The 23,568-nt window shown below is 42.2% G+C and overlaps 1 protein-coding gene across 4 annotated transcripts in view; it reads left to right on the top strand.

Moving 5' to 3' along the window:
• The window catches only part of METAP1D (methionyl aminopeptidase type 1D, mitochondrial), a 107,832-nt gene that overhangs the window by 22,988 nt on the left and 61,276 nt on the right, over positions 1-23,568 (top strand). The window contains exon 2 of one of the 4 annotated variants that reach the window (XM_061608493.1): positions 12,388-12,557. The exons of the other annotated variants lie outside the window; for them this stretch is intronic. The gene's annotated coding sequence lies outside the window, so the exon portion shown is untranslated. The remainder of the gene's footprint in view (positions 1-12,387; positions 12,558-23,568) is intronic. 4 annotated transcript variants of the gene reach the window in all.

Genomic DNA, 23,568 nt, shown 5'->3' with positions numbered 1-23,568 from the left:
ACCATAAAAACCGATAGGCAAGTTATTCAAATGCTGTTAAAAAATGCCTGGGAGAAGAGGAAAGTCTTGACCTGGTGCTGAAAAGATAACAGTGTTGGCGCCAGGCGCACCTTATCAGAAAGATCATTCCATAATTTGGGGGGCACCACTGAGAAGGTCCTCTCCCTTGTTGCCATTCTCTGAGCTTCCCTCGGAGTAGGCACCCAGATAATAGCCACTGGTTATCCCCCATGTATCTGTCTAAAGCCCTCTTTCTGCTTTGCTTGAGTGAAAAGGCAAAGCAAGAAGAGAAGGGATGCAGGGCTGTACTTTTGGCCCTGCCTTCACTATCAGCCTAGTTAACATGGCCATCTGATGTGGGGAACGCTTTGCATGTTTTCCTTTTCTCATGCAGGCTTTCTTGGATCCTGGGGCTTTGATTGCTTAAGATCCCACAATACAGGGAAACCCTCCGCCCAAAGATGTAGCTGTGCAAGGGAAGCCATAGAGGTGGGGCAAGGAATGTAGCCCCTCTCTACTCGTTTTCTCTATTTGCATGAGTAAAACATGAAGAGGGCTTAATTCCGGGCTAGTTCTCAGAAGTGGGGTGTTAATTGGGACAAGACACAGGACAACAGCAACTGTGAAAACTATACATGATACATTCTGCCTCAAATAATGTGCAAAACAGCAGATGCAAACCTCCTGAGAGACACCACAAGCAGCAACAAGCCTAGAAACCCATGTTGATTGCCAGCCTCGTTGACAAAGCACTTTATGTTGCATGAACAGGCTACCCCTGTGACTGTTTTCCATTTATTTCTTCCTGTGTACCAAAATTAGTTTCATATTGTTTGAATTGAGTGGTAATGGATTCTCTGTCATGCAACCCTAGTCTGTTTCCAACAAAGAAGAGAGTTTGATTCAAGGGAGGGAGGGAGAGAGGGAGGGCGAGAAAGGGAATGTAGTACTGCATATCAAATGCATGCTGATGATGTTGTGGACCCAAGGGCTTCCCTCCATTTTCCATACACCTGTTTGAACAGAAAAGGGTCACAGAACAGGGTCCCCAGAGAAGCCAGCTGAAGAGATGATTAATTGCCTACCTGCTGATTGAAAAGATCGAAGCTGCTGACTTTATCCAAGCCACTTTCTATAGGTGTCTCAATGTATTGCAGCACAAATACCGTGCAGGTCTTTCACCATCTTGCTTTTTCAGTCACTGCATCTGGCAATAACATATGTCAAGAAAACTTACTCTGAAAACCCATGCAGTTTCCAGCCCAAGTAGCAATGGTTGCCTTTGGGCATTTATTGCGGTAACTTTATAAGTAGTCATTTCAGGGATTTTCTCCTGTCCCCTGTTCAGGTTGCCTGAGCTCTCTTCCTTCCATTATTTTTCCTCTGCAGCACAGTCTTCTCCCAAAGGGAACCGGGACGAGCAGTGGGCCTTGTCAATGCTCTGCCACCGTCAGAGTTAGCTCAGTGTTAAGGTGACAGCTCTTGTGTGTCGCCCACTCTGCCTTCTGGCCTTGAACCAGGGAAGGGTGGACCATCGCCTGTCAGGAGGGTTTCTCTCTCTGTCAGAGCTTGGAAGTAACTCATTATTTTTAACGAGTTACTTGTAATTAGTTACCATTTTAAATAACAAGTGGGTAATTCCATTACATTTGGCAAGTAACGGAATGACTAGTAATTTCCCTACTTTTCAGCTGCAACTTTAACGTTTCCACGTTAGGTTGGACGTTACTTGGGGGCGGGAACAAGGGGGAGTCAGCTCCTGGCTGTGATTGGTTAACACAAGACATGTGCCTCACACTGATTGGACCTCTGCGCAGACTGTCTCTTCCCTCGTGATCTGTGTTAGGAGTCACGAGGAAAGAGGTGAATAGGCAGGGCCTGCTAGCATCTGAGAGGAAAAAATGGACGCCGGAGGAAAAAGCCAGGGCAAGGACAACGGAGAAGGCAGCAGCAGAATGGCAAAGAGCTGTGGAGGTGAGTGATGATGATTTGTGTGTGTGTGTGTGTGTGTCCCCGTGGCCCCTTCCGCCCCCCGTGGCATTTTTGCCCCCCCACCCCCCGCAGCCCGTTCTGCTCCCCCCACTGCCTCTCCTTGCCTAGGTATGCATGGGAACAAGGGGGAGAGTTCAAAAAGGGGGGGAAGGAAGAGAAGTAGGCCAGAGCTTGGAAAAGTTACTTTTTTGAACTACAACTCCCATCAGCCCTAGGCAACATGGCCACTGGATTAGGCTGATGGGAGCTGTAGTTCAAAAAAGTAACTTTTCCAAGCTCTGGCCTACTTCTCTTCCTTCCCCCTCCTTTTTGAACTCTCCCCCTTGTTCCCATGCATACCTGTGTGCTGTATTTATCCAGACAGAGCACTCCTGCCTTTTAAAATGCCGGCTAGCTTTTTATTGTATATTTATTTGAACTCCATCTTTCTTTTTATTTGTATTTTTGTCCTGTTTAATCACAAGACTGAATTGTATGTGGGACAAAAACTGTCTCAGTAATAATAATAATAATAAAAAATCATTAGGCGTATAATAAATGGCTTAAGGCTGATTTTTTTTGTTCTTGGCAGAGATGAGGTGAGAAGTAGGGTCCTTGCAGCTCCTCCTCTCAGTCCCCCAGCTCTCAAACTCATGTTCTGTGAGAAAGAGAGAGATTCCCAGTCCCAGAGAGAGATAGACTGTTGACAATCTCTGCTAATATCTATACAAATGTACATAACATGCATCACCTGAACTCACATGATCTAGAGTTACCTTAGATCTTGCAAGATTTGCAAATGAGAAGCAATAGGGTTTTATATTAGTTCTGATTGTCTATTGGGCTATCATAGGTTATATGTTTTTTTCATTTTCTATGGCAAAAACTCCAACTTCAGTGGAATTTATGTGATGTGTTCTAATCATTTGAATTTGGCTAATGAATGCTTTATTCTTTCATCAGAACTTTAGCAGTAGTACTAAAATATTAATAAAAAAGAAAAGGGAAAGAAAAAATACTTTACATACATCATTCAGCTGTATTGCTAATTATAGATATAGATATAAAAGATAAACGGCATTTTGTCAAAAGTATTTTTGTCTACATTTTATACCTCATCCTTGGTTTTCCAAGCTTGGCATGGAATGCTTCTCATACAGAATTAATTTGAAATGCTGCATATTTATTATCATAATCATCATATTCAAAATAAAAAATATATGTACCGCCTTCAAGTTGATTCCAACTTATGGTGACCCTATGAATAGGGTTTTCATGAGGCTGAGAGGCAGTGACTGGCCCAAGGTCACCCAGTGAGCTTCATGGCTATGTGGGGATTTGAACCCTAGTCTCATTTTGTTCTCACAACAACCCTGTGAGATAGTAGGTTAGACTGGCCCAGGCAGGGTTATTCAGTGAGCAAAAATGATGCAAATAGGATCTCTTTCAATTGTGCTATCGACCTGCTTACTTCCACTCTGACTGGGGGATCTTGCAGCATGGGGAAGAGATGGGGGCACATCACAGCTGAAGTTCACCCATATAGGAGCATTATCTCTTGTTTATTACAGAGATGCCTGTTGCAGGTTTTGCTGCTGAGAGCAGCAGTCAGTTAGTGCGGCCACTTGAGTCACAGCTTGTTGATCCTGAGGAGGCAAAACTAGAAAGTGAGGTTCAGAAAGGAGGCCCTGTGCACGAGGAGGAGGAGGGCATGAAGCAGTGCCAGTTGCCCACAGCCACATCTGCAGAACAGCAAGTACCATGGTTTGGCTTTGAGAAAGCTTGTACATTTGTGAGCCAGAGTGGGAAAAATGTTGTTGTCCGATGCAATTACTGCCTTCCAAGGATCAAAAATCTGAGATCAGCTGTTTCCTCCTCATCCAATGTGAAGAAACATTTTGAGGTAAGCCTTTGTCATGCTGGTCCTCAAAGAGTGTCCATTGTCTATTTATGTTTAAATTGTGAAGTTCGTCTTCCATTTTTTCTTGGATTCATGCTTTGTTCTTCTTCCTCAGAGGGCACACCCTGAGAAGCTGAGAGCAATTGAAGAAGCAATAAAGGCAAGGAGACGTGGCCTTCCTGAACCAATGCATGACACCCCTCCTCCCAAAATGCTGAAGCAGCAGCAGACAATCCTTGAGAGGTGGGGATCTGGCAGGGAGCCTGTCACCCAGAGCAATCTCGACAGGAGAATCATTGATTTCATTGTAGAGGAGACATTACCACTTCAGACTGTGGATAAACCATCATTCATTAATCTGGTTCGCATTGGACTCCCCAAAGATCTCACCATCATATGTGCCAAGACTCTGAGAGACAGAATTGAGAAGAGAGCATGCCACATGAGAGAAACTCTTGCAAACCGAATGGGTGCTGTGGCATATATAGCAACCACTGCAGATTGTTGGACCAATGGCAAGAAGAGTTACTTTGGGGTAACAGCCCACTGGATCAACCCAACTACCCTGAAACGTGAGGTCGGGGCCTTGGCTTGTAAGCGTCTGAAGGGGCGCCATACATACGATGTCCTTTCAAAAGCACTGCATGATGTACATGTGCAGTACAGGATCCACAACAAAGTTATGTGCACTACTACAGACAATGGCTCCAACTTTGTGAAAGCGTTCAGAGTTTTCATGGCCAAAGAACCAGTGGAAGCTGCAGGCACCAGTAACGATGATGGTGATAACCAGGAGGAGGAGGAGGCTGAGGTGGAGTTTGTGCCTATCTGTGAGATCCTGGACACAGGACCTGAGGCAGAGGAAGAAGCTGCAGACTCAGGAGAGGATTTTGTTTTACCACCACACCAGAGATGTGCTAGCCACACCCTCAACCTTGTGGCAACACAAGACATAGAGGCCATGCTTTCTGACTCCTCCAAAAGTAGTCTTCTTGGTCCTTTCAAGAAACAGTTTCGTTCCTTGATGGGAAAGTGCAGCAAGTTGTGGTCCAAGCAGAACCAGTCAGCACAGATTGCTGAGTATATCCGTGCGCAATGTGGTGTGTATCTGAAGGTACCGAATAAGACCAGGTGGAATTCCACCTTTGATGCATTGAAGCAACTACATGAGCTCCTGTCAACTGTGCCACTAAAAGTGCATGTCATAATGGACCACTGCTCCTTGTCCAGGATCACAGCTGCTGAGATTGAAGTGGTACAGGAATACACAGAGATTATGGAGCCACTAGCCCAGTCCCTAGATATCCTGCAATGGGAGAACGGCATGTTCATGGGGTATTTGCTACCAACGCTCTGCAATTTGGACCGCAAGTTAGAAGGACTGGAAAACAAACCTGAGAGGTACACATACTGTTTTCAGCTGCTGAGAGGTGTGCGCGAAGTCCTAAGAAAGCGGTTTGCAGCTATCTGGGAGGACAAGAGGCTTCTTCTGGCAGCCTGCCTACACCCTCGCTTCAAACTAGATTGGCTGGAATCGTGTCAGGCCACCACCCATACCAACAAGTAAGAACATTAGGGAAGCCCTTTGGGTGGATTACTCCAAGGGAAATGTTGTCTCAAGGGAGGCATCAGAGGGCTTAAGGTGGTAGGCAGGGGCTGGGCCTTTTCTTCCTGGGGCTCCTCATCACAACCTTGGGTTGCTGCAGGTAATCCTTAAGGGTCTGCTGTGCTGCCCCATGAGTGTGGTGACTTGGTCACCTTCCTACCTTCCATGTCATCATCCACAGGCTCAGGCTGGACCCTGAACCAGGGGACATGACAAGCATCAGGAAATGAAGAGCAGATGATGGTTTCCTAACATATATGTGTTAACATATCCTCTCTCTTTCTTAGATACACAATGGAAGCCTTGTTGAAAGCTGAAATAAAGATGGGTGTACTTAATGAGGACAGTGATCAGTCTTCAGATAAAGACCAGGAAGGAGATGACTTAGAAGATGACTTCTTTAACTTTCTGCCCCAGGGCAAGAAGTCAGCAGTGGACACTGCTGAGGAGGAACTGGTGAGGTACCTGAGGTCTCCCAGCAGGGAAGTGTCATCACTCCATGGCTTTCCACGTGTGCTGCGGTGTTTTTTGCAGCACAACACAGGCATGCCTTCAAGCGCCGCAGTAGAACGCCTGTTCAGTACTGGTGGCAATGTAATGACTGTAAAAAGACATTCCTTGTCTGACATGCTCTTTGAGCATCTTGTTCTTTTGAGACATAACAGAAACATATTATAAAAGCATTTCAAGTGTAAAATTTGATTTCAAGAGTTGGGGTACCTTCATTGCTTGGGGGGATGTGAGATTCTGTTATGCCATTATGTTAATCTTATGGATAATTTTTTTTATTCTACTACCCCCTGTGTGTGTGTGTTTATTTTTAATATTGTTTTAGGCTTCTTAGATGTGCAGCAGCCAAGGCCAGCACCTTGTAGGAGTTTTTTTAAAAAAGTAACTGAAATGTAATTGTAGTGATTACCTTTGAGAAAAAGTAAAGTAATCAGTTACTTTCAGAGCAATTGCAATTGTAACGGTAATGACTATTTTTTTGGCCAAGTAATTGTAACTGTAATTTATTACTTTTTAAAAGTAATCTTCCAAGCTCTGCTCTCTGTGAATAGAGTTGAGGTGGGGTTGGGGAGTGAGCCTGGCTCTAATGGACTGCTGTGTTTCCCTGCTGTGAAAATAGCAATATGCTGTGACAACCCCAGTCTAGGCCTTTTCTCTTTGAAGGAAGAGAGAGGGGCTGAAGAAACAGGTGGGCACTGTGTGGTTGCTACATATCTACTGTCTTGGTGGCAGGGCTGCATTTGGTCACCTGAAGACACTTAAAAAATTTTTTCCTGTGTGATCAGGAAAATGCTTAATTAAATGGGCTGCTACATTATTATTTGGACATAACTGCCTCTTGCTTCTGATTGTGTGTCTGTTCTGTATTTTTCCAATGCACTCCAGGCAATGTATTGGTGTAGCAAACATTTATCCCTTAGATTTTTGGCTTTTTGTTCTAAGTAACTCCAGAGGAAAAAGAAATCCACTTCTGAGTTGTAATCTTCTATGCGTCCCTGCTACTAAGCAGGTTTCACAACCACTGTCATTCTGTGTGGGTTGAAGGAAAGCTGGGCAACCTGTGGACCTCCAGATGTTGTTGGACTTCCAACTCCCATCAGCCCCAGCCAGCTTGGTCATGGGTAAGGGATTATGAGATCTCTACTGCAACAGCATCTGGAGAGCTACAGGTTGCCCACTCCAGGGCTAAAGTGACCTGCTTGCCCTGCTAGCCAACATGGTGAAGTGCTTCCGAGGGGGTGATGTTCTTGACAAAGCTTGGATTAGTTTGACTGGTCTTCTGTATGAATTTAAGACACTACAAACATAATGAGAATCGGGACTCTCCCATCACCTCTTCCTAGGAATAATATTCCATGGTAGCTTCTCAGGGTTAGCTGTCTTGTTCAATCTATCTTCCAAATCTATCCTGTGTTCGTGTACATGTAAGGCCTTCTATTTCTGTCTCATTTATAGCCAGGTGAGTCTCTTTCAATGGCTACTTCATCACCAGTTAACCTAGCAGGGGTTGCGATCAAATGTGATCATTCCATACCATTACACCCAGTGATTTGATACAATTTACTTTTTATGACTCTGTGTGGAGTTTCAGGGCTGCTTCAGAGTAGGAAAAATATAGGTGAGACCCATGTGCTCATAGCAGAATGTTTGTGTTGTACTTCACAAGGTAGAGTGTTCACATTTCTCTCCTGTGCCCCCCCAATGCAGAGAAAAGCATACAGAGAGCTGTTCAGATGGTACAACTATTTGGCTGCAGTTACTATGGGGAGGGACTGTAGCTCAGTGGTAGAGTGACACGTTTTGCATACAGAAGGTCCCAGTTTTAGACCCAGCATCTCCAGTTAGAAGAATCAGTAATGATGGTTTATACCAGAGATGGGGAACCTTTGGCCTGTGGGCCAAATTTGGCCTTCCAGTCCTCCCCATTTGGCCTGCCATTTGACTGCTAAGCAGTTTTCCCCAAATCGTGCCCTCTACCCCACATGTGAGTTCATATGTGAAGTCAGGTGTTAGGCAGGTAGAGGTGTGGCTGAATCGGCTGTTTGCGCACTTCACCTCTGCAGAGAGCAGGATTGAACTTCCCACGCATTAGCTGATATGTGGAGAGTTCAATCGTGTTTGGTTTGGGTCCGCGAGCAAGTTCCCTGTGTGGTGCTTGCTGGTGTACCCAAACCCTGCAGAAAGCAAGACTGTACTACCAGTGCATCAGCTGATGCGTGGGGAGTTCAGTCCTACTTGATCACTATCTCCCCCCCCCCCACTGCCATGGATCAATTTTTGACAGGTGGGCAGGACAACCCGCCTGTCAAATCACAATACATTATTATGATGTCAGATGATTGATAGGTGAGTGTTCCCACCCATCTGTCAATATTGGCCCACAGGGTGGGGAGATAAAGATCTGGCCCACCAGGCCAACCCCCCCCCTCAATTTATACTATCTCCAGGTTCAGCAGTTGCATGCATCTGAAAAGCAGTCACTACACAGCAACGGCAGGAAAGGGCTATTACACTCATGTCCTGATGGGCTTCCCAAGGTCACCACTGTGGGGAAAAAGGAGAGTGCACTAGATAGTTCTTTGGTCTGATCCAGCAGGGCTTTTCTTACATTCTTAAGGAGCAGTTAGTAGGTGCTGTGAAAGACATCTGTGAGCTGCTGCCAGTCAAGTAGACTTCACAAGGTTAGATGGAGAAATAGTCGTGACCTGGCATAAGGCAGCTTCCTTTTGCTCCTATGTTTGGAAGCCACTGTGCAGATAACAGTACATACTGTGTAAGTATATGCCCTGAGAGTGGTTTCTGAGCGATTAGGAGGATGAGCAAGGTACACATAAAATACATAAATGAGTTGGATCCAGAGTGTCCTTCCCAAAAGCGAAAGGCTCCTTTCATTTGTGAAAGGCACTGAGGTCCAACAGAGGCTCCTGCTGGAGGGAGCGGGTGAAGAGGCAATTCTTACTGATTCCCTCTGTGTCACCTCCTACACTGCCCCAACCCTCCACAACAGCTTTTCAGGGGGCACCATGAGGGAGGAATCTGCTATAACAGCCTCCTCCACTCCCTCCACTGGGAGCATCCCTTGAGCAGAGTTTTGCTCACAGGAACTCTAGATCCAGTCCATTAAAAATCATACTACAAGACAGTGAGGTTGTAATGTGTAGATGCTTATGTGGCTGTGAACAAAAGGGGATCCGTATGTTATTGGCGTGGTCCATTGAACAATTTAACATGGATAAGATTCCTTGGGCGCAATAGGTTTCCTGTGCTTGGTTTAGAGCATGGGTGAGCAACATGGTGCAGAAATATTGTTGGACTACAGTTCCCATCATCCTTGATCATTGGCCATGCTGGCTGGGGCCTATAGGAGTAGTAGTCCAACAACCATTGCTGAGTTACAGGCAGCAGCAACCAAAGGCTGAAATGGTGTGTATGAACCAGCACTGAATATTTTTCATTTAATTCTTCCTTGCTTTCTAGTCTGTTTTTGTATTTGTCTGTGCCCCTCCTCACACTCGGCCAGAAGAGCTTCACCTTTGCACAGCAATACTTCTTAATTTACAAATTACAATTTTCCTGACAATTTGCTGCGTATAAAAATTGGCCTTACGTGCAATGGCCACTTAGTTTGAGAACAGAGCCTGCGGCCTTGATGCATTCTGTGAACAATTGGTAATAAATAACTCTGAACTGATTCCATTTATTGCAATGGGAGTTCTGACTACAGTCTGAATTCTTACCAGATTAACTCTGCCTCCTACTATCTTCTATGCTAAGTTTGCTACTGATGTAAGTGGCCTTTGAAAAGTTAATGGACTTCCATATGTGTGTATGCCTCCCTGATCTAAGTGGAAATTTGGTTTCTTCAGTATGAACGCAAATGCCCTCTTTTCTAATTCTTAATATTGGCCACACAATTATCATGCCTTTTAGAGATGTGGATAATAAATTAGCTAGTGGTAGGTGTGAGTGATTTTTAAAAACATCTTCTAGTTTAGTTTTCAATACTTTTTTTCTTTTAGCTGTCTGAATGATGAATGTGAATAGGAAAATACTGTTGACCCATTTAAATCATGTTGGGCAACATCCATTGCTCATCTGCATAATGAAATATGCACTGAACGTTACATCTTAAGTGTAGCAGCCAGTGAACTACAAATATTCCTCTAATTTAAATTATGAAGTAAATTAAAAAACATTTAGTACTAATAATAGTATTAGATATTAAGCCACCCTGTAAATTGTAATTGTCAGGGGAAATCATAAACTGAAAATACTATTTCTCCTCTCTTTTTCTTTTTACAAGTCTGAATTTTAAAAAAAGTCTCTGTCCTAAAACCCATTTGTAATAAAACACTAAAATCAGAGTGTTGGTTTACGTGTGTATCATTTTGTGTTCCATTTTACAGTAGCAATATTAATTTGCAAAACTAAAACATATTGATTTCCCCCCCATAGCAGACTGTTATCTTTTTGCTTAAATACAATTTTTAAAAGGCAAATTATCAGTAATTGAGATGGAAAAGTCATTTTGAGCAATGGGTAGGAAACAAAGGAAACAATCTGGGGCTCTAAAATTAAAAAAAAAAAAGAACACCCAAGAATTTTATGAAACAGGAACATAATTTGCAGCATTTTAAAATAAATGCAAACTTTAAAATGCTGAGCTTAGTCTGAAGGGTTTCTATGGTTACCCTCCTTCTAGGAGCTTTATAAGATGTGTAAATAGGTCTATGAGTGATTTATAATGATTTGTGTTTTTTTGTTTATGTTGGTAACCTTGTGTTCGGTTTGCATGTAATACTGTTCACACCGTATGCTTTAGTTTATGTATATTTTAGCATATATGATTGACAATGATTGAGAAGTTCTTTCTTGACTTTTTTGTCATAAATGATGTATGTTGATGTTGAAAATGTAAACAATTTTACTTTCATTGCTATTTTGATAAACAAGGGCTCCCTTATGCTAAAGAGGGAAAACTATATTTTGAACAAGAAGGCCTCTTCTTTTATCTTGGACTGCTTCAAGAAGATTCTGTAATCCTGCCTGTTAAATATATTCATCAAATCAAACCCTACACACTGGTGTGGATAAATATGCTAGGTATGCAAGAATGCAGTACTTTAGTGGCTGTCTGGCATGAAAACAATTATCATAAAACTACCAAATCCTAGGTGAAATTGGGCTACACAGTATGTGATCTGAAATACAGAAATATGTTTAGATTCCATCTACATCTTATAAATGTGAGACAATATTTTGTCTCTGTGTTTGTCAGAATATGTCTTCCAAAAATATCCAATCTTTCTTACTTTGGCGGCATCACTATTTTTGTCAGAAATAAACTTTAACACCAACACCTTCTGCTTTGCTTATTACTGAGACCCTCCTCACCACGACAAGTGAATGAGATAGGACCACCTGATTCCTTATGTTCCACCTCGATAGCTGAGGTCTTCTGATGGGGCATCGTTGGTGGCTCTACATGCTCCTGAAGTTTGGCTGGCCTTTACCAGTGGCCAAGCCTTTAGCATGTGGCTGGCTCTGCCCTTTGGAACTCCTTGCCAGTAGAGGTTCGGCAGGAGTCATCATTGCTTATTTTGAGACATCTTCTAAAAACGGCATTCAAACAGTTCTTCAGATCCAAGATTCTTTGCCAACCAGCTCTTACTGATGTGTTTTGATGTTTTTATTGTAATACTGTGTTTTAGTGTGAATGCCACCTTTTGATATTTTATATGAATGTACAGATTATAAAGATTTAAATAAAATAAAAATAAGTGTGTGTGTGTGTGTGTGTGTGAGAGAGAGAGAGAGCTCATTTATAGCTCCTTCTTTGGCCCTATTTGTGGGAGAGCTGAGCCTCAAAGAGTGGGGAGGCTTGTATACTGATTTCCTCATCAGAAAGCAGAAGTATGCTGACCTGCTGAGCGGAACCACAAGGGGAGGTAGCTCCAGTGGAAACCTGCAACATGGCGTACAAAGAGGTGGGCGGAGCCCCATGTGGAGACTCACAGTGTTGATCACTGTGACACAAAAGACGGTCATCACTATGGGGCATTGGAGGAGGATGTCGTGTTGGGCCCAAAGAGGGGCAGAGCCTGATGGAGAGGTGGTGGAACTGACATAAAAGCCCTGTGGGCTGCAACTGGCCTGTAGGCTGAAGGTCCCCCCACTGTCCCTGCCCAAGCCGTCTAGTTTTTCCTTTCTGAGGGACGGGGAGGATCAATATCGTTGGAACTTTGGAAGAATTAATATTTAATTTTGTAGTAGTATGAAAGATACTTAAGTGTATCCTTTTATCATAGGCATGGTGAGAAATTTATGGCTGTAACTTGCATTTGTAAATTCTCTCTCAATGGGAAGCTAACCCCCATAATGTATAAAATTGTGTTTTCAGATGCTTGCAACCGCTGCTTATAAAACAAGATAATGCAGGTAATTAACCAAACCTGACACAGCGGAGGAAACACTCACTGCTAGATGTCATTTCCAAACAAGCAGTATTTTATTAAAAGATTTCTCACGGAATAAATTCTAACATAATTTATAGTTTTCTTCATTGTTAAGGTAAGGCTGGCTTATGACTCGAGCAACTGTTATTGTATTTCCTTTTGTATGACTGTAGATGGGCAAAACTGAAATTAAAATAATAATGAGTTTCTGTGGAGATGGTATCTATTTTATTTATATGTCTGAATGTTAAGAGTAACTTGGATAGGGGAGTACAGAAAAATACTAACCCAGATTCAACTTCTTATTTTTTTCCCTTGCTACTTTTTTCAGAAGCATCTAGGATAAGAACAGGTTTATGGATTTATGTTAAAACAGAAACATTGACAATTTTTTTTAAAAAAATGTTATTTTCCTATACAACACAGGAAGTAATATGTACATATTTGTACATCGCACAGTGTACACAGAACACAATTTGCATGACTGTTATGGTTCTTTTCTTGTTGTAATTTTAGCAAAAAAAGTAACCTGGAGTAACCACTAGTAGGTGTTGTATGTTGCATACCAAGGACACAAACCAATAGGAAGGTTTCCAGTGCAGTCACCATTGAAATTAGTGGGAGTTGTGTAAGCATGCATTAAATGGGTTCCCAGTGGATTACAGTTAGGATCTGTGCCTGGTAACAATTATTTATCTTAATGCCTGTTCATTAGTAGGCTTCTGTCTGTGTTTACAAATATAAATACTAAATCTGTTGAACACTTAAGTTTCCTGTCAAAATCAAGATTTGGGGCTTGCAAAGGTTGCTATGACTTCAAATAGGATAATCCATAGAAGATATGAGCAAATCTGTACATTCTGGTTATAACTATAGACATTTTATAGAGTTATGCGTTTCCCCTTTTTTAACAGAAGTGCAGGCAAGGTAATAGGAATGTTTCTTTAACTAGGTTTTTTTAAAGTTGAAATTTGCCAGATGTGCTCGTTTGAGGCCTGTATTCCCCTGGTGTTAACCATGTGTGAACCTTTTAAAAAAATTGCTCTGTCCAGCATTTGGGTCTGACTTGTTTCATTCAGCTCTGTTGTTGCCTTACGCTGCGCTTGACTTATGCTTTCTCTTTATACCATGTTGGCAGTGGGACATTTTATAACAAAAGGATGTTGAGATGTAAATTTTAGATTTTTGCTTTCTTAGTAACCCTTTTTGCTGTGCTGAGATAGATATCTTTTATCAAATAAATGCCATCATCAGACAAAGTTCAGGATACTGTTTTTTAAAAATAGAAAGCGCATTACATCAAGTCACACTTTTGTTAATAGACAATGAAACCCCTTTGGTGGAAGGATGAATGGAATAGGCTTGCAATACTCTGCTGTGGCTGTGTTTCATACATACTCCGCGACTGCTTCAGCATGTTGTTCAGTAAAGCACTAAATTAACTTACCTTACTGTCTTTGCTTTTTGCTTTTTTTATGTACAACTGCTGGGGCAATCATCAGTGGAAGATTTTGGGATTTGTTTTTAAGGGTGTAAAATGAGAACGTCTTCCGTCTTTCTCTAGGCTTGTTAAAGTTGCACAGTATCAATTGCTATTGATAAAAGGTGGCTCCAAGCCAACTTCCTGAAAGAGCTCTGGGGAAGGGTCATGGTTTGTCATGACCCAGGCACTATTACTTGAATGTTGTTATTATTGGACTTGAGTACCCTTAGGCTGTCATCCTTCCTGTACATGGTGGCATTCTGATTCTCCAGTGTTTTCCAGCTTACCTTCTATGCAGCATTTTTTTTAAAAAAAAAGCCCTAGTCTCTTGTGACTCACTGTGCGCTGCAAGCATAAGAACTGCATTATTCTCAGATGTCGTGATCACAGCATGAATGTTGAAAATGGAGTCTAGGAAATTAAAATAAGCCGTGTCAGTAGTTGTGAAAATGGCAGCTGAGATTTAATTTAGTTGTTTACGGAGTCAAAAATGTATATGGCTGATAACGAATGCCTAGCTCAGCTAAGTAGCAAAATTTCTTGTTCACAGAGAATAGTGTCCATACAAATCCTGCTCAATTTCACCTTGTGCAGGAGTCCTAATAACATTCGATTAAAAACCTGTCCTGATAGTTGCATCAAGATGTGTGGTCATGAGTATATTCTTACTAGGTGGGATCAGTGGCCCATTAAGCACCATGGATGGACAACCTGTGACATAGGTATCACAAATGGTAGAGGAACAGGTACTTGTGCCACTCCTAGACAGTTTAGGAGTATGGTCAGACCAGCACTCCTAGTTTTCTCTCCAGTACTCTGCTGCCAGCTCCTTGGCTCAGTAGACAAGAGTTAAAACCTCCCACAAGGCATGAGATTGGGTGATAGAAAGATGTACAGATGTACTGAAGTGTGCTCTAGAATGATACTTTATCATACTTTGGACTTGACTTGTGGCATACTTGCCAAGAAGTTGACTCCCATCTAAAATGTTAGAGGAAATGTAGAATATGTAGGGCTCATCCAACAATCCTATTTGTTGCCCTAGGAAAGCTGTCCTAGGGCAACAAAAATTCACTTAAGGCAGCCAGTTCAGATAATGGAACATTATATTAATATTCCTTCATGTCACCAGTGACCAACTGAGAAAAACAGGCACACACTAGACCTTAGGATAGCTAACCTGCCTGATATGCTTAATAGTTGATCCAAGACTTAACACAACCATGGATTTCTGAGAACTGTTTTGTTGGATTTTAAGTTTGTATGATTACATGGTTGTTACCTGTTCTGGGACCATATGGTGAAGGACAGGTAAGAAATCTAAATAAATAAAGGCACTTCCTTTCCAGTTGCTGGAAAACGCATATTAAACGATCACTTTAAAAATACACCATACAATCCAATTCATTCGACAATTGGCCACTAGATTGAGCAGGTTTCCTAGTTCATATAAGAGCAAGGGGATCAGTGCCGGATTTAGACTTGGTGAGGCCCTAAGCTATATAAAGCTTGGAGGCCCTTTGTTAAAAAAATTACACCTATTCAGTACACATAAAATTTTAAAAGCCCCCCCCAAAAATTCTGATTTTTTTTTGAGGCCCCTGTGGATTGTGAGGCCCTAAGCTGTAGCTTGTTTAGCTTATGCCTAAATCCGGCACTGAAGGGGATGCTATAGTGGAATTGCTTCATATGTGTAGCATAAACTGCTTATTTTTCTGCCATGTTTGCTTTTATATTTTATTTAATTTCAAATTCATCGTGCCAAACCGTGTGTGTGTGTGCGTACACATATCTATCAAGCCACTTGGGTCAGTATTTTTTGAGACTGATGCTGTTTTTCTAGGAAGCAAGTCCCATTTTCCAGCAAGTTTAGGATTGGGTTGCCAGAGAATATTGACTAGCCTAACAGTATACACTGACAGAGTCAATGGCAGCTGTGGGACTTCAGTCCAGGTCTAAATCCAGGCCTCTGTCCATTAGGCTGTGTAGGTTCTCAGTTCTTGCCCACCAACCTCCCCTCTAAATGAACATGTTGTAACAAATGTTGAATTTCTGACTGATTAACATTTTCAATGGTCTGTCTTGTTGTTCTTATTGCTCTGCGTGTTAAAAAAAAAGAGTGTCTGGCCAGAGCTGTGGTAAGGAGCTGACACCGCCAGGCTCCACTTCAGGCAGCCAGCTTAAGAAGAATGCTCCCTCAACCCCCGGAGTCTGCTGGTCAGTACTGACTACTGTAGTGGGGCAGAGCTGCCTTCCTGATGCACTGGCACCACTTCAGCTTGCCTGGATGGTGCTGGAGCAAGGCGGTGGAAAAGTCAGGGCTGGGTAGATGCATTGGATTGGCTCTGCTGGAGCATCTGTGCGCCCTGAACTTGCCTCCACCTTGGTTTGCTTGTGGCCCAGACACAGCTATGATGGATTCACAAGGCAAGCAGGCTGAGTGAGAGTGTTTCTGCCTGTTAGACCAGGAAACCTGTAGGCTTTAGAGGCTAGGCATTTTTGAAGAGGTGAGGAGAAAGAAAGCAGGGAAGAAGCTCATGAGGGTTCTCTTCCTTGGGGCTAAGGATTTCTTCTAAGGGGCCAGTCCAAAGCCATGATTTCCTGCCATGGAGGAAAAGAGTAGAAAGCATCTGGAGAAAAGGAGACTCTCTTTACCAGCCTGTTTCCTGTAACTTAAATTGGAAGGCCTTGTCTGTGCAAATAGATTTCAAAATAGAGCCTGCCCTTTGACTGTCTCTGTAATTGCATGACTCTCGCACTGTTTTATTTGGCTGCCAGAGTAGTTAACCCCTAGAAGTAAAGGGCTGAGGATGGCGTGACCAGCACGGGTGTGCAGACATGACCATGTGAATGCCTTCTTGTTTAAATAAGCCTGCTTACCCAAGGCCCTTTTTCTACAACATTTTTACTGGATTTAATATATTCTACATGCAAAAAGTTGATTTAAAATATGTTTGCTCCTGAGTGTACAGATAATGAGGTGGTATTAGCTACCCACGGGGGGGGGGGGGGGGAGAGAAGTTGTTCATTGCTTTGATGTAACCAACATCTGTCAACGGGGTGAATTTGCTTTTGTGTAATTTCAAGGGCTCTTGTCTTCCTTCTTTGCCCAATCAGTTTAAGCTTCTGCCTGAGGCACTCCCTGTGTTGTTCTTTTCTTCTGCCAGTGCACAGGTTATTGCGTGTGAAATGTGAGCTCTAAGTCTCTTGCGCAGGTTACACAGAGTTGCAAAGACCCTTTAATCTTTCATGGTATGGTTTTCAAGCACATGTGCCCCCCCTTGCATACAACACAAATACAGCAACACGAGTCGATCAGTAGAGTGCTTTGGGCCTTTCCTTCTAAGAATCTGTGTTGTTACTTATCTTGGCATTAAACACTTAGTATCTCAAGTTGGGAAACTTGAACCACTGAAATACCTTTTGAAAACATGAGAGTTAAAAACAAAAACTTGCAAGTTCCAGTTGAATTTGTTAAGAGTCCATAGTCTGTGTTAACCTATTGCAAAAGAGCTTATATAAATCCAAATTAATCATGAAACAAGATTTTTTTTAAAAACTGGAGGCGAAGGAACTTGGTTGCTTATTCCTTTGCGGAATGTTCTAATGTACTAAATATGTTAAGCATTAAACATCTTAAAGTAGGAGTTCACAAATTAGTAATGTCTTCCAAAACTGACAATTTGGAATCCAGATCAAACAATAGTGGGAAATATTTGGCATAAGTTTAATATAACTATCTTGGAAATAGCTAATAATTTTATGCTTCATTAAGCAAAACTTTGTCCACTCTGTAATCAGTTGCTAAAAAATAATATCTTAATGAGCCTTTATGTTTTATATCAGTCCAATTTAAACATTATAAATGGTTTGGGTTTTGGTATATAATTGGTATTTGCCACTGTATTGCAAATACTGTTGGTTAGTATATTACAATATTCAAATTCACTGCTCTGTGTGTGTGTGTGTGTGTGTGTATATATATATATAATTTAATTAGCTGTTGCCTTTATTTACATTTCTGCTGTAGCAAATTTTCAGCAGCTTAATTTCAAGGTTAACCAAACAGGTTTTAATAGCATGATGAAACGTGAGAGCACTTGCACTAATCTGTGTTGAAAATAATGTGGACTTGTAGTTCTGGTTATTGATGGACTATGTTACAGCTCTCTAGAACTGAAAGCAATTATTCCTGCAACTATTAAATAAGAAAGACTTTAAAAGGAGTCATTGCCAACCTTTCTCTTTAGGGTGGGGGATCTTGTTGACCGGAAGAAAAGCCATATTTGAATTACTAAAATCAGCTTAACTAAGGGTCATTTTGGAAATACACATAAAAATCCTTACTACTCAATGAGTGAAATGGGAGCATTTCATTATATGCTATAGCATGCATGAACAGATAATAATTAAAATAGACCTGCAGTAAAGAGGCTAATAAACATGGAGTATGGTGCCTGCTGTAAAATTAAAATACGCTTCCCACTCCAGTCATCATCAGTCCAGTTCTCCATTCAGTCCCTTTAGCTGAATTAAGTATGGTTTTCAAAAAATATTATTTTCTGTAAATTATTGAAGAGGAAACCCCTCAGCAATACTATAATAGTTAATAACTAAATATTAGTTAATATCCCTGAAAGATATATTGAGGAACATCCAGATTTTACAAAAGACATGCACACATTTTGCGACAACAGTGTATCAAAGTATACGGTTCTCTTTGAGCAGTAAAAAAACAAGGAAATACCAACCCAAGAACCCAACTGCTGATGGGATTTGTATTTTGAATGCTGGTAATTCCTGTTGCAGAACATGGTGAAGTTAGGATTTATTCAGCATCATTTCTGCCATGGATTTGCAGCCTCCAGAGAAAGGTGGTAGGTGGTCAATGTTACACCATTTTTTAAGGATGGTGATACAGAATGCTAATTTTGGGATGTTTTTCTCAGTGAGATTTACAGCTATTCCCCTGTAGAAGTATTTTTAAACTGAAACTGCACCCGGTAAGCAGGTCTCTGGTGGTGTTGATAAATCAATGGGTTTAAGTATATATAATACCACATTTGGTTTTCAAACCAGTATTTCATCTTTCTTGAGATTTACATTTAGGATCTAAACAGTTTAATGCATGAGAGGCTGTCAACTGTAGAATAAACAGGAATAAGCAGAATTTGACAAAGGCTTAGATGTGTATAAAGTGTGTGTGTTTGGGGTGGCCGGGGTGGGTGGGGAGATATAGTCTGCATAGACTGGATTGAGAAACACAGCCAGTGGTTGTTGTCTCTAGTGATGGATGATGTTAGTGCATCAAATTGGCTGTGAATATTTGAAGTTTGGAAGCAGAGTAGAATTAGAGATGTTAGAAGTACGTTATTTGCAAAGAAAACATACTGCTGCGGAGTAGGCTTTCCATTGTTCTTAAGGCCCTCTGCATATTGATTTTCCATGCGCACTCCTTAATCATGTTTGCTTAGACTATCTTTTGTGTTAACACGGGAGGGGAAGGGAATAATTCAGGTTTTATTTTACACATTTATTTTACACATATCTTGCAAGGCTCTTCTTTGTACGCTGTGCTGCCTGATCCTATTTTGGGCCATAACTCTTGCAGCACAAGTGTCTGCTTGTGCCACAACAGCTGTTGTGGCATCCTGTGTGAGACAAATGAGCTAGTGTTGTAAGTTGGGTCCTGCTTGCCATGAAAATCAGGGAAAAAACCCTTGCTGCAACTTGCAGCAGTCACAAGAGGGAGCTGAGAACTAGCTCCATAGGCCTTAGGATGGAGCCGAAGCAGCCTGCCTCCCGTCTACCCCTTCCCAAGCCTCTTATGTGTCATTCCTTCTCTGTGCTTGGTACAGTAGTGTCGAAACCTGCCACTTTACTACAGGAGGGCCAGCTGCTCCTTTTACCTGAAGCAATGGGAGCACAACCCTCTCCCCTTCCTCTTGTCAGCCCTTGAAGCCCTGAGTCCAATCCTGTCCTCTGCTACCTCTCCATAGCAGATCATAGGATCAGGCTTTTTTTGCAGTTTAATTCCTTAATTCTGGCATATATTTAACCATTATTAAAATGATGTCCGCATTATCCTGTGATTTTGTTACTTTTAGAATATATGCTTGCCGCACCCATCCTTTTTGTTGTTGTTGTTGAAAAGTGATGAAAACTATAAGAACTCAGAATACTGAGTTTGTGGTCATTACCAAGAATCGCATTACGGAAAAGAAATAGATACCCTTTGTTTCAGTTGGGGTACTTAGTAATTAAGCATTTTATAAACTGTTGGTGGGTTGTTTTGTTACCCTTAGTCATATTTATAGTATCTCACCTAAAAGTGACAAAGGCAGGATCTATGTCCAAGCAGGGATTTAAACCCAACTCCAGACCTCTAGTTTTTGGATTGTCCTGGCTCAGGAAACGGCTTTGTTGCATAATGGAAAGGTATATTTTTCTGCTTCTCCTTAAATATCTTGTGTATGGTCTAGTTGGGTACCCTGACAGCAAGGTCTTTCTGAGATAGGGAGACTCTGAAGTAGACTTCTGTGATGAATGGGTTAGTGTAGCCTGATCCACAATAGCCTTTAACATTAACTTATTTACAGTGGAATCCCATGCATGTTTCCACAGAAGTTAATCACACTATGTTCAATAGGAGTGTGCAAGTAAGTGTGCTTGGGACTACCGCTTTGTTCTGTTTTTTTCTTTTGCTATAGTTTTTACATTAACCACCTGTACAGCTTCCGTTATTGTATCAAGCAACCACAGATAAACTTGTGCACTGTGTGCAGATCACATCCAAAATATGTTGGCGATGCTGCTGGCAACTATATAATCCAAATATAGCCAGCACAATAATTATGTGAGTTGACCATACTGATGGCTATTATTTCTACTTAGTACTTTTTGCCAACAGGGCTTCATAATCTGCATTAGATATGCCCCAGTACAAAGCTATGTGCACACAGTAGGTTGTCAATGTATTCAGCTTAGACTTTCAAGAGATGGTTCCCTGCCTCCACCCCTCTTGATGGGAGCCAACATTAACTCCCCCAGACAGGTGATTGGCATATCAAAGGTAGCCATGCTAGCTATCTCTTTGGCATTTTGCATACATTTCTCAACATAGGGTCAAGATAGAACCAGTGTGTACAGCCTGAAATGCAACACTGGGAACCTTGTGATCCGCATTCTTTTGCACATGTCGGATACATATCCCTCATTGGGTTGGGGAGGTCATTATAAGATAGGTCAGGCACTGGCAAATACGGTGGAAGGATGCAGGGCAGGTGAGAGGTAAGATTGTGTCAAAGTTCAGGTATGATGATAATCAAGGTTGTCTTCCTGCAGGCATCTGGATGGCACTGTGGGGACGGGACTAGATCGACCATTGGTCTAGTCCACCAGGGCTCCTCCTACCTTCTTAAGAGCAGGTGTTTCTACTGTTCGTGAAACTTAGTGCTCCATGTAGCTTTGCCCCATCCACGATTAGCAGAACAAATAATGCAAAATAAGCAAATTATACAAATTTGCTTACTTTATATAATTTTTACAAGTTTCATAATTTGGTGTTTTTAAGCACAGAATTTGGGTTACTTTGAACCATATTTTTATTTCAGTGCAGAGTACACAGGCTGGTGTAACTGTAGCAGTGAAAATGAAAGAGAGGGCCTTAGAAGAGGCATTTTGAATCAACTGAAGATGGGAGATATGGCAAGAGCAAAGGCTACCCTGAAGCAGGCCTCTGTAGTCCCCATGGAAGACTGGACAGTGCTTTTGGCATTAGCTTTGTCAGCGCCGGCTCCTGGTTTTGATGGTTGGGCAAGACATCCTCTGTGCCTCATCCCTCCCCATCATCTGCCTCCTCACCATGATTATCAGTAGTTGCTCCTGATGCTCCTCTCCTGCCTCATAATTGCTGCTTCCTAGTTGCTTGCTAGGCAGAGGCCCAGTGGGCAAGCAGGCAATGGCATCTACTGTTCCTCCTTCTCGCCACCACCAGTATGAGAGGCAGGTGAACAAGCAGGTTGAAATGGTGAAAAGGGAAAGCAGTTCAGGGAGAGCTCAGTGGGCTCCCTGCTGGAGTGTGGGCAGATGCCCAACCATACCAACTCTTGATGCCAGCCTTGGGCTTTGTTTGTAGATAGAAGGAGGATGCTCTTGGAGAACAGCAGCAGAACTTGATAATGGCTTGAATGTGGAAAGCAAAGTTGAATCAAAGATTAGCCTTAAGTTTGAGAGTTAGGGGAGATCATAGCACCCTCCTGCAATGATAGAGAAGTCTTGTAAGGGTATCTTAAATCTACGTGTTAAATTTGAAACATTGGCAAGATATGCAGGAAGCAAGACAGAGATCCAGGATCAGACAGATGTTGAGGGATCAGGAGTGTATGTATATGAAATAGTGGATTGTGCTGGACTGTATAAAGCACAGTGTTTGGAAGCTCACAATATTGTCTGGGGAAGTCACTTTCCTTCAGCCTAACCAAAGTTGCAGGAGCAAAAATGAAATAAGAACAGTAATGCATTTTGCACACTAAAGAGTGATTATACTCATAAATACATTCAGGCAGACATGAGAAGTGGGGGGAGGGGAAGACAAAAAGAAAGTGTCACAGAAAGAGATGAAGATATGATGGCTGGAGGCTTGAGAAAAGACAGGCTGCTATAAAGGCAATAAAGTAGGGATTTGTTCTGCTGTTATAATGGAAGTACCCTTATACTTTTTAGTGTGTGTGTATATATATATACACTAAATAATATACATAAATAGTATGTATGTATATATATGTGTGTGTGTGTATTTGCAATTTACCATTAGACCAGGGGTTCCCAAAGTGTGGTCTGTGAGCTTCATTCAGGTGGTCTGCAGCATCTAGCCTAGTGCATTGCAATTGCAAAATGACGGGCTGAAGAATCATGAACTTGTCTGGCAATACCCTTAGCAATTTTCAAGTGGTCGGGGGGGGGAAAGAATTTGGGGACCACTGCATTAGATTAATTAACCAGTAGCCCCAAAATGCAATAGGGTACTGAAAGTATGGCTCCTGATGGGTGCAATGATCAAATAATGCTTCTTCATTTTAAGACCCTACAGGCTCAGAACCCAATAGAGGAGCAAAGACCATATTTGCTGCAATTGGGAAGAAAAGACACTGGAAATATTGACTGGGTGTGCAAAGAATAGGCAGGCTGTGTACCTCTCAGAGGCAATCTGAAATGGACGGAGCAAGTGGGACCAGTGAATCTATTCACTGCCGCCACCCCCTGTACTGCGGCTTTCACTCTTCAAGAGAGCTGATTTGGTACCAAGAGAAGGCTGTGTCCTCTGCTCCATCCTCATTACTTGCTTTAACCATGAGTGCCAGAGGAGGCATGCAGCCTTCTGTGGTGCTCCTGCTCTTCCAGACTAGGCCCCTTGGCTTGTATTCAGTACTGTGACAGCAGGGTTCCACGGGTGTAACAAGACTTCTGCTCCTCTCCATTCCCCACATACCCCCCAAAATGCTCCGGCGGATCCCTCAACCCTCCAGAGCTGATTTTGAAGATGGGGGGGGGGATGGAGGGGAAAGGAGAGGAATTCTGTTCCATGCACAGAAGTTCCCTGTGCCACCGGAGCTGCACTGTTGGGACTGGCCCCTTATGTCTG

Source organism: Rhineura floridana, chromosome 2 (assembly GCF_030035675.1).
Source record: "Rhineura floridana isolate rRhiFlo1 chromosome 2, rRhiFlo1.hap2, whole genome shotgun sequence".
Classification (NCBI taxonomy): Eukaryota; Metazoa; Chordata; class Lepidosauria; order Squamata; family Rhineuridae; genus Rhineura; species Rhineura floridana.
The sequence above is the reverse complement of the archived record's forward strand: the minus strand, read 5'-3'. Positions and strand labels throughout refer to the sequence as shown.